Source organism: Neopsephotus bourkii, unplaced genomic scaffold (assembly GCF_033783945.1).
Source record: "Neopsephotus bourkii isolate Nb327-2 ecotype Australia unplaced genomic scaffold, CSIRO-AGI_Nbou_v1 NB_845, whole genome shotgun sequence".
NCBI lineage: Eukaryota > Metazoa > Chordata > Aves > Psittaciformes > Psittacidae > Neopsephotus > Neopsephotus bourkii.
The window spans coordinates 3,369,780-3,380,724 of NW_026901341.1; positions in this window are offsets into that span (position 1 = coordinate 3,369,780).

Below are 10,945 nucleotides of genomic sequence, written 5' to 3' on the forward strand. Positions count from 1 at the left end.
CCATTCAGCCAACACAACTTCTTTACTTTGAGGTTAGTCGTTTTTCAGCTCAATGTGAAAATGTGATCTTGTGGTTGCTATCCGAAGGTACATCTGTGCTGCTGCCAAAGGTGTGATTTCCAGCACAGGGAGACACTGCTGCTCTAACAGTAGTTTAGCTAGCTCATGAAGCAGTAACAGCAAGGTGACAGAAGCACAGGAGGCCAACTCCTGCGCTACCACTTGTGATGTCTTTAGGGACTACAGTGGTAGGACAAGGGGTAATGGGTTAAAACTTAAACAGGGGAAGTTTAGATTGGCTATAAGGAGGAAGTTCTTTACTGTAAGGGTGGTGAGGCACTGGAATGGGTTGCCCAGGGAGGTTGTGAATGCTCCATCCCTGGTGGTGTTCAAGGCCAGGTTGGACAAAGCCTTGGGTAATATGATTTAGACCGAGGTGTCCCTGCCCATGGCAGGGGGGCTGGACCTAGATGATCTTAAGGTCCTTTCCAACCCTAACTATTCTATGATTCTGTGATTCTATGTCAGGTACATGGATGGCAGCATTTCACTGCTCTTCCCCCCCCCTGCTTGATACAGGTGGGTATTGAAGCCATCTAAGAACACCTGGAGAAGTGCAGCCGGGAAGCAGATGAGAGAAGTGATCTCCCCACCTCTCCTCCATCCAAGAGCATGGCGCAGGACTGGCAGGGCAGAGCCAGCTTGTATGAGTTTAGCATTGAAGAGGTACCTACTGGGTAGCACCTTCTACACTCCCTTCTCCCAAACATGCAGTAAAGTGTTAGAAATATACTACTATCTTTTCCACATTATATAAAATATCAGCTAAACAATACAGAGAAGGGGTTGCCCCTTTCTGTTTGCTGATTGCAAAATATTTTAGGTTTGTTTGGTTTTGGTTTGGTCTGGTTTGGTTTGGTTTGGTTTTGGTTTTCTCAAGCTTTTAACTAGTCCATTGCTCACTCTGAATATTTGATCCTTCCTAACACTGTGCTAGGAATAAAGCAGTGTTAACTTTTCACAAGCAATGACAAGTAGAAATTTGATGCTTTAAAATGCATTTTCTGTGAAAGAGAAGAAATGTCCCTATGCAATGTTATAATATTAAATAAAGGCACACATCCACTGCAGATCCCATTCTCCTCTACTGGATTTGTGTGTTCCCAGTACAGACTCCCTCTGCCTCAGTCTCCATCCAGGCACCAGCTGCTGATCTGCAGACAGCCCTGCAAGGGACAGCCTGTAGCTTCTCAGCTATGGTATAGCAGCCTCTAACTTCCTGAAAACAGGAACTGTGGGTATGAGCTGCCATCCAGAACATGTATGAGGGAGAGTCAGCTATCAGTTGCCCTTGGACTTCATCATGCTGCATCCATACCTGCTCCTTATAGCTAAGTGGCAAACAAGGTGTAGGACTGTCATTTCCCCTTTGGACTCTCAATTTCAGAGGCAGACATCCCTACCCTGGGGAGGGAGTAGCCTGTCCTTCACCCTAACATGGGTCTGTCGGTGAGGAGAGGATGAATATTGTTCCTCAGTGCTTTGCACCCTGTGTGATTTTCCCCAGTCCATTGTGGCTGTAATAGTGTCACTTCTTGCCCCTGTGTACTGAGACCACACGTGTGCATAAATGACCTCAGCCATGGATTGCATCCCAGCTCCTATGTCGGGGGTTGTATTGCCCTTCTTCAGTGAGTCTTTCAAGAATGTTTTGTGGGATATCTGCTTATACACAGGAAACGTCCCCAGGCTGACTTTGTTCAACAGCCACAGCCTCTGAGCAAGTCAGTTGGGGATGCTGTCACCTGAAGAAATACTGCTTGGCAGCCAGATTATATGCCATGAACCATTTCTTCAGGGAATCCATCTTAAACTCATTTTAGGCTAACATAGCCAGAACCGTATATTACAGCAAGGGGCAGCTAACCCTTTAGATCTGCCAAGTGTGATTGAAACCCATTACTCACTTTCTCACTACCTGGACAGTTTTATCCAAGAAAACAATTGTTGGGGATGGAAAACTTGCTATGCTGATGGTCACAGAGCAATGTTAATGATCCAAAGGGATTCTTTGCCCTAACTTCAAACAAGAGCCAGCTGCCAGAGGGAAAAGCACAGAAAATAAAGTGTTCCAGGGCACACTCAGATCTTTTTCAAATCAAATTTTGCCTTAGGACATTAAAGCATTAACAATATTGACAGCATCAGTACAAACCTGAGTATTGATTCTTTGTCAATCCAGTGTTTTTTCTTGATAAGACCATGCAGTATATCTTCTCTGTATCCACATGCTGTGAAGCTGGCAGCATTTCAGCATGAGCAAGCCCTGGGGGAAGGCAGACGCAGTGCATAAGGGTCCATTCATTAGTTAAACACTGCAACATTAACTAAAGCCTCACCAGGGCTGGGGAGGGAGGTTGTAAGGAGTGAGAGAGAAATGAGATGTTCATCAGAGGACTGCAGATACGCTGCATAATCTAATATACCCAACCTAATGGAAAGGAAAATGAGAAGCTTCCTGGTTTCAGAATACTTGCTTTCCCTTTCTTTCTCCCTCTCCTTCTCCCTTTCCTTTTCCTTTTCCTTGTCTCTTTCCCTTTACTTTTGCCTTTTCCTTTCCCCTTCCCCTTTCCTTCCCATTTTGGTTCAGTTCAGAGCCTCCAGAACAGCAGGTAACTATGGAGAGGCAGGGAAAAGAAGGGCAAATACATTTGTAATTTGAAAACACTTGTGTAAGTCTCTCTTCCTCCATTGCCTTTCTCACCTCTTGCCTGCTTGAACATGAAGAAGGAGTTACTCTCGGAGGGAGCAGTCCTCTCTCCTTGTGCATTCACAACAGTGTAAATTATGAACAGCATCTCCTTTTGCTGCTCTTCTGCTGTTATTTACTTCTGCCTAGCTTAGTGCTAAGAAGGCTCAGTTATATCACTCAGATCATAGAAAGCACAGCATCCCAGGACATGGCTCTCTATCTTTTAGTCTTGGTATCAATGAAACAACCTCTCTGCTTAAAAATGGAAACACTCATCATTTGCCACTTAAAAATACATACATATACATGCCCAGTATTGGATTTGTCATGTTACCACACCTTGGTCCTTGGGAATAAACCCCACCTAACCATCAAACTTCGGCTGTTTGCTAACCAAACTGATAAATGAGGTTTGTTTATGCAATGTGAATAGAAATGGGCTTATTATACTTTGGGTGAAATAATATGGTATGACTCCAAAAACAAATGCCTAGAAAGAAAGATAGAAGAGATTTTTAAATACAAAACCATGTTAATAATGCTTTCCCATGCAGGAAAAATGATTCTGTGTTTGAGTCTGGTACTGCAGGAGCAGATACCACTGATCCACTCACTCATTTCGGCAGGGCTCTCCGGAAAGGTCTCCAAGCAGGATGACTATGGATTGTTAGCATTCATGGAAGTGCCTCAGTGCTTTGTTGCCAGGAAACGGTAATGAAAGTGTAGGGATGCCAGCTTGATGATAGGGATGCAGGGCGGAGGCATTAATCCTGTGCTTTGCAGACACGAGATCTCTATCATTTGCAAACACGAATGCATGCACAGGCTGTCAGAAATTCGGGAAGGTCGTTTGGCTAATGGTTCTGTGGAAATGTGAAATGTCAGAAAAGCTTAAGCCACCAACAGCATCGTGTTAGAGCTCTGAAAAGCTTCTTCTACCCCACAGAATACAGTTTTGTGGGTATTTTTATCATGGGTATATTTAGATTAGACATTAGGAAGAAATTCTTCCCTGTGAGGGTGCTGAGGCGCTGGCACAGGGTGCCCAGAGAAGCTGTGGCTGCCCCATCCCTGGCAGTATTCAAGGCCAGGTTGGACACAGGGGCTTGGAGCAACCTGCTCTAGTGGAAGGTGTCCCTGCCCATGGCAGGGGGTTGGAACTGGATGAGCTTTAAGGTCCCTTCCAACCCAAACCGTTCTATGATTCTGTAATTATACTCATGTAATGTATTTGTGCTGTTTGTTTTTTAGGTAAGAAGAGCATAACTAAGATGATTTGCCTCTGTGAGGGTCAGGGACCATCAAATGTTGACCTTAGTCAATAAGCAGAGGGATGCTCGTGTTTTTACAGAATCTGATAAAATAAGATGGAGCTTTTCTAGATAGAGCTGCCTGTGAGCAGAATTAAGGCAAAACTTGGGTAAGTCCCGAGGGTGGAGATGCAGTGGTCAGCATTTTATCTAAACTTGAAGCCTTATAGTTTTGTTTTTTTGCATGCAATATCTTCCCTCAGTGGGAAACACATCAGGTTCATATTTGTGCACTCATTAAATGCTGAGTTTTTTAATGTTTTGTCCCGTAGAGAGCACTTTCTGTTGTCCTGCTGACTTTCAAGGGATTAGCATCAGTCCTTAGTAAGGGTAGTAAAATCCTGTGAAGTTTTATGATTCTGTTTCTTTTTTACCACTCTTTCATAATAATTAGTTCCAATACACATAGTGAGCATAGTGAACTATAGCAAAGACTTCAGAGAAACTGACAATGTAGGGTGTTTTTTAAAGCAACAGCTATTTTTCACTCACTTATTGTTTGTAATTAGGTTGAAACTTCCAAGGTGGGGAAAAGCCCCACGAAGTAGTGGGAAAATCACAGTGCCCCTGAGCTCTGCTGGACTCTTAATACAGGAGACTTTGTGCAAGTCAAGGGGCTGATTATAATGAAAGTTCAAGCCTGCTTTCAGTCCTTCTGTCCTTTAATCTTCAAGAAAACCAATCTTTTCGTGTATGGCTCTTCTAAAATGGCTCCATGTGTGTTTTATAAGTGCTCAGTGGAAACTATAGCTCAGCTGTAACAATGTCAGCAACAGCTGCACATCCCCTTGCCATTAACAGTGCCCATCACCCTGGAAAGCTTGCTCATTCTCCCTTAGCTGACTGCCATTACTGTGTCTTCAATTGCAATTGCAAACAGGTACAGGCTGGGCAGAGAAGAGATTCAGAGCAGCCCTGCAGAGAAGGACTTGGGGGTGCTGGTCGATGAGAAAATGAACATGAGCCGGCTTCAGTGTGCGCTTGCAGCCCAGAAAGCCAACCGTATCCTGGGCTGCATCAAAAGGAGCATGACCAGCAAGTCCAAGGAGGTGATCCTGCCCCATTACTGTGCTCTCCTGAGACCTCACTTGGAGTATTCTGTGCAGTTCTGGTGTCCTCAACATAAAAAGGACATGGAACTGTTGGAACAAGTCCAGAGGAGGGCCACGAGGATGATCAGGGGACTGGAGCACCTCCCATATGAAGATAGGCTGAGAAAGTTGGGGCTGTTCAGCCTGGAGAAGAGAAGGCTGCGTGGAGACCTCATAGCAGCCTTCCAGTATCTGAAGGGGGCCTATAGGGATGCTGGGGATGGACTCTTCATTAGGGACTGTAGTGATAGGACAAGGGGTAATGGGTTAAAACTTAAACAGGGGAAGTTTAGATGGGATATAAGGAAGAAGTTCTTTACTGTGAGGGTGGTGAGGCACTGGAACAGGGTGCCCAGAGAAGCTGTGCTGCCCATCCAACCTGGCCTTGAACACTACCAAGGATGGGGCAGCCACAGCTTCTCTGGGCACCCTGTGCCAGTGCCTCACCACCCTCACAATAAAGAATTTCTTCCTAATGCCTACTGTACCTGCCCTCTGTCAGTTTAAAGCCATTCCCCCTCATCTTGTCATTACATGCCTTATAAAAGGTCCCTCTCCAGATGTCTTGCAGGCCCACTTTAGGTAGTGGAAGGCTCCTCTAAGGTGTCCCTGGACCCTTCTCTTGTATTTTGTTCTTAATTATTCAAATAGTACTTCTGAGAAATGTTTAAATTCATAATAATACAAAAAACTTCCCACAATGCAAAATGATGCAGAACTCCTGAGTGCTGCTCTGGGGTTGCATGTAGAAAGGCTGCTCTGTGCCATTGCCTTGAAAATTAGATACTGTGATAAGGTATTTCCTTTCAGCAATCTTTGGAAGCTCTTCCAGGGCTGCCAGCAATCATCTCAAAAGGAAAAAAGTGTCCTAACCTCTGGTAAATGTTCCTTGAGAGTAGCAAAAACAATCTTATGAAAGGTATTGCCTGGCTTTTGAAGGAGGGAGCCTTGGTAAGTGCTCCTGTTGTTTTGACTCTTCCAGGTGATGGGATGTGAAAATGGGGAGATTAAAGAGGCAGAGCTTGTTCATGGAGGGTAGCTTCTGACAGAGGACAAAGCAGAACAAAACAGAGCCCCAAGCTCTCTGCCTTAGTGGCCCCTTCTAAACAGATTCAGGGAGAAAGTGAGATAGTTCCCTGGAAGCCCTTTATCCCTGTGAAACAGGCATGATGGATACAGCTGCTTCTCTCCAGTGGCAGGCGCCCACTGCCCTGCCTTCAGGAAGGTGCCTTTCCTCAGTGAGATGAATGCTGGCTTTGCACTGGCTTGGCGGTGGGTGGACACCTGGAAGATGTCTATGATGGAGGGACCATGCAAGCTGCCCTTCGTCAAAGGGACATCTTTTGGGTCTCTGGTAACTGGAAGATGATTTAAGGCCACATTAGAAACAATACCTGAGAACTGCAATCTGTGTTTATCCTGCAAGGACCTTCACCATCCAGGGCTGTTTCTCCTTTGCTATCAGCATGCAGGAACATACCGATTACTGCTGCTTTTCCATGTAGGATTAGCAACGTGTCTTCTGACTAAACACTGTTATGAGGTGTTTCATTTCAGCCTCTGAATGGTAAATACACCTTAAAATTGCACTGACTTACATTTCAGGACTGTATTGATTTACTAGACTCAATTTCATACATGAGCAGGTTGGCTTTTGTTTAGAGGCAGGGCCCATTTCTCTGCGGCATGCCAGACTGGGCAGGTAGACGAGATAAAGAATGCATGCATGGCATTATATTGTTAGTCTTTTGCTTCTTTTTGAGCAGTGGAAGGATTAGATGGAGGGATGCAGGGGCTGTTTCTTGGTTTTCTAACACACTGTTCACCGAGCTCTGCCTGCGCCCTTTCCATCAAGTCTGTGGCATCCAGGTGTTGGGCTGTGAGCATATGGTTCATAAAACCTCTGCTCAGAAACCCCCTGTTCTTAGGTGCTCACTGAGTTTTTGTGTGACTCCATGCATCTCTTTTCCCTTCCTTCTTCCCTATCTTCCCTGTTCAAGCTGCAAATCCCTGGTACTGGAGGAGCTAGGCTTCAGCATATCTGCTACCATAGGCTTTCTGGCATGACTGAGTGGATACTCCAGACATTTTATATAGCAATATAAATTGTTATTGCCAATAATAGTATTACCCTATTTATTCCAAGGCAAGGAGGGGGAACACAAATTCTGTCTGGCAATGCTTATCACCTGCAAGTGTGTGTACAACAATATCCCATGTGAAATTTCTAAATATGCCATCATCATTATAGTAGCAATGATGCTGCTCACAGCCAACATAAATGCTAGCAGGGCTTTTATGCAGGCAGGTATTGGTGAAATACTGTATTAGTGATTTATGTGTTTATATGCACAACTTTTTGCCAATAAGAAAGTGATATTGCTTTAAATAATTGTATACTGGTTATACCTCATATCATAGAATCATAAAATCATAGAGGAGTTAGGGTTGGAAAGAACCTTAAGATCATCAAGTTCCAACCCCCCTGCCATGGGCAGGGACACTTCACACTAAACCATGTCACCCAAGGCTCTGCCCAACCTGGCCTTGAACCCTGCCAGGGATGGAGCATTCACAACTTCCCTGGGCAACCCATTCCAGTGCCTCACCACCCTTATAGTAAAGAACTTCTTCCTTATATCCAATCTAAACTTCCCCTGTTTAAGTTCGAACCCATTACCCCTTGTCCTATCACTGCAGTCCCTATATCACATATAGAAAATTGTATCAATAGAAATACTTGGCAAAACCACATTTGTGTCTTAGTGTTTCTTTTATGTTGAAGCTCTAGTAGCAAGCGGTGATTTTTTAATGTAGTATTATAGGGCAGATTAGAAATAGGGTTTGTACTTTTTTTTGCTGGATCAGTAATTCAGCAATTGAAAGCCAGCTGGCCCTGTTCCAACAAAATCATTTTGACCGTGGGTTTAAACCAGACAATTCTCCCTGTAGCTCATGCAGAAGGATATGCAAGACCTCTGCCTTCGACCAGCAATGTTAGATCTGTTAGTGAGACATTGCTAAGCAGAAAAGTGGCCACTTGAAATGAAAAGTTGTTTCAGGTCTTCTTCACTCTTCTCTGTTTTCCAGCGTGGGATGGTTTATCTCCATCCACCTCTTTTCTTTCTATGGAGAATCAGTGGCCACTAGAGGGAGAATCGGTTTTGCGTTTGCTTGGGACGTACATACTTTTTATTCACGTTAAATACATCTTCTATATGCAGTCACTGACACATAAAACCTGTTTTTCTTGTTCCGCTTTGTGTGATCCTAATCTGATTTTATCTCATCGCAGAAACACAATGAAGTAAGAATGACAAGCTGTAGTTCTGTTAAAAATACTTCGCTTGGTTTGATTTGAGTGGGAGTTGCAGTGAGCGTTGCCTGATGCCCTGGATAGTATTAAAAAATAACGTTGCAAGTTAAAGATTACTTAATCATAAATGAGTCATTTCTTATTAGGAAGGGCTGTTTCTTGAAAGGAACTGGGACGAGGTAACAGCGGTGACTTAGAAGAGAAGAATCTTTCCGATGGGGTTTTGTTTTGTGCTAAATTCTCCCCAAAACACTTTAAAAAATATACACCCCTTCCCAAATCTTCAGTTTCAAGGTTCAATGACCTTGTCTGAACATCCCTTTCCTGCTCATGGACAGTGTATTTTGCATCACCGAATGAAGAGATTAATCTAAAGCCATCTGCCAGGGACCACGTCCGGGAGCGTGTTTCATGGGCTTGCTCCCCAGGCACGCCATGAAGGGATGCTTTCCTTATGGAGGCTGCTCTGCAGCTGGAGCAACACGGATAGGGATTTTGGAGAGCACACCAACTGCACCCATCCAGCTGCCTTTCTAAAGCGGTTCAGTCCTGCCATTCTTACTCCTTATTCATGCAAAACCAGCCTTTGAAGCCAATGATGAAGCATATTTTATTGAACTGACTAGAGTTAGTTCAATAGGTCTCCAGGGGATAGGCAGGAACTACAGGGATTGATGTAAGCAGTGGGCTTCTTATGATATGCTGTCCCTGACACAGCAGGGGGGTTGGAAATAGATAATCTTTAATGTCCCTTCCAACCCAAACGATTCTATGATTCCCCTGATGGGCTGAACCCTCCCTTGTCCACCCCATACAGAAAGACATCTTGTATTCATCAGTCAGTTACTCTCTTTGCACCAATGCTTCCTATGGGCTCCTTCCTTCAGCAGGAGCCCGCCTGCCCTCCCCAGCCCTGGGCAGCAGTTTCCTACTGAACCCTTCCTTGCCTCTGTTTGCTATTTCTTTTCCCAATGTCTCTTTTGCCCCTTGAAATTCACAGCAGGACTCGCGCGCCGGCACACTGGGTGGTGGTCTTGGCTTACTGGCCCCATTAGAGAGAAGGTTATGTTTATTTTCATAAGCGAGTATCAGGAAAACGGCTTTCCAGACTGCCTAAATATTTCATTCCAGTTGAGAGGAATCTGTAGATCCTTTGAAGATGTGTGCGCCGCCTTTCAAGTACCTCCTAAAATGGTTTTCTTATGGATATTACCATATTCAGCAGCTCAGACCTACACCGTCTCTTTCCCTAGGGATTACAGATAAAGCCTTATCTTATTAAGAAGGCTGACCTGTACTCCAGTCTGTTTTTCCACTGATCCTAATCTTAACATTAAATACAACAAGATTTCACGTAGAAGCAGTGTATCAGGACATAAATGTGCTCTATACTAACTCACAGTAATCTCTTTATTTCTCTCCAAATTTAGCTTAGCCAAATCCTCTAAAATGTTTTCTCAGGGAACATTATTCCAAGAATATGTTTGTCTGCTTTTCCCTGTGGATATTGATCAAATTGCACTGAAGTCAGTACAAGATTTCTCAATGATTTTCAATGTTTTACCTTTGGCTTTGCATCAATTTATATTTTCCCAGGTTCTTACTTTAGTCTGAGCTTGGCTATAACACTACCCTTCATTTCCATTGGAAATACAGTAATTGCTAAAAATCAGGGAACAGACAGTGTAAAATACATGCAGTGATACTTTTGGTGCCCACAACCTTCCAGTGTCCAGCCTCAAGCAGCCATGCGTTATCAGGTACCCTAAACCCCTAAACATAAATTGCTCATTAATTCCCTATCAACAAAGGAAAGGGATTTGCTGCCATGAGAAGCAACAGAAATGACACTGGAAATACAGAAAGGTTAATCGTTATTCCTTTCATGTATGCCATCAACCAAAACTTCTCTGGCCTAAAGGAAAGCTTCTCATGTGTTTTAATATCTTTCATGCAACTCATGGCTTCGCGCTGCAGGCTTATGTGTTCCAAGGTGGATACCTGAAGGACACTTTCCTGCCTTAAACCTAGATACCCTAACAGCAACCATAGCTGAGCTCCTGAGTTTAACATGCCAGACCGATGCTCTTCAGAGCCTTCATAGCTCAATGAGGATGTCAGCATCAGCATCATCTGTCTTGCTTCTCTGGATGCAGAGTGAACAAATGCGGTCCCTCCAGCACTGTGGTTTGTTGAGATGCAGCATGGCTTGAGATGTGAGATGCCAATACATAGGTGCTTAATTTCCTGTCCCACCGAAAGTCTGGAAGAGACTTCTCTGGAACAGACTTTGCAGCCCAAACCCCCTCCAATTTAATGCCAATAAAGGTGATGAAAGGAGTTGTGAAGTGAGGAACAAGGGGAACGCACTGCCTGTGTGTTAACAAGCCAGGGGTAAACAGCAGTGCTGTAGGTAAGGCATTTCCTTGGTTTCGTGGATAAAACTACACTGGCATCCCCATGAGCTGCGCCCTGA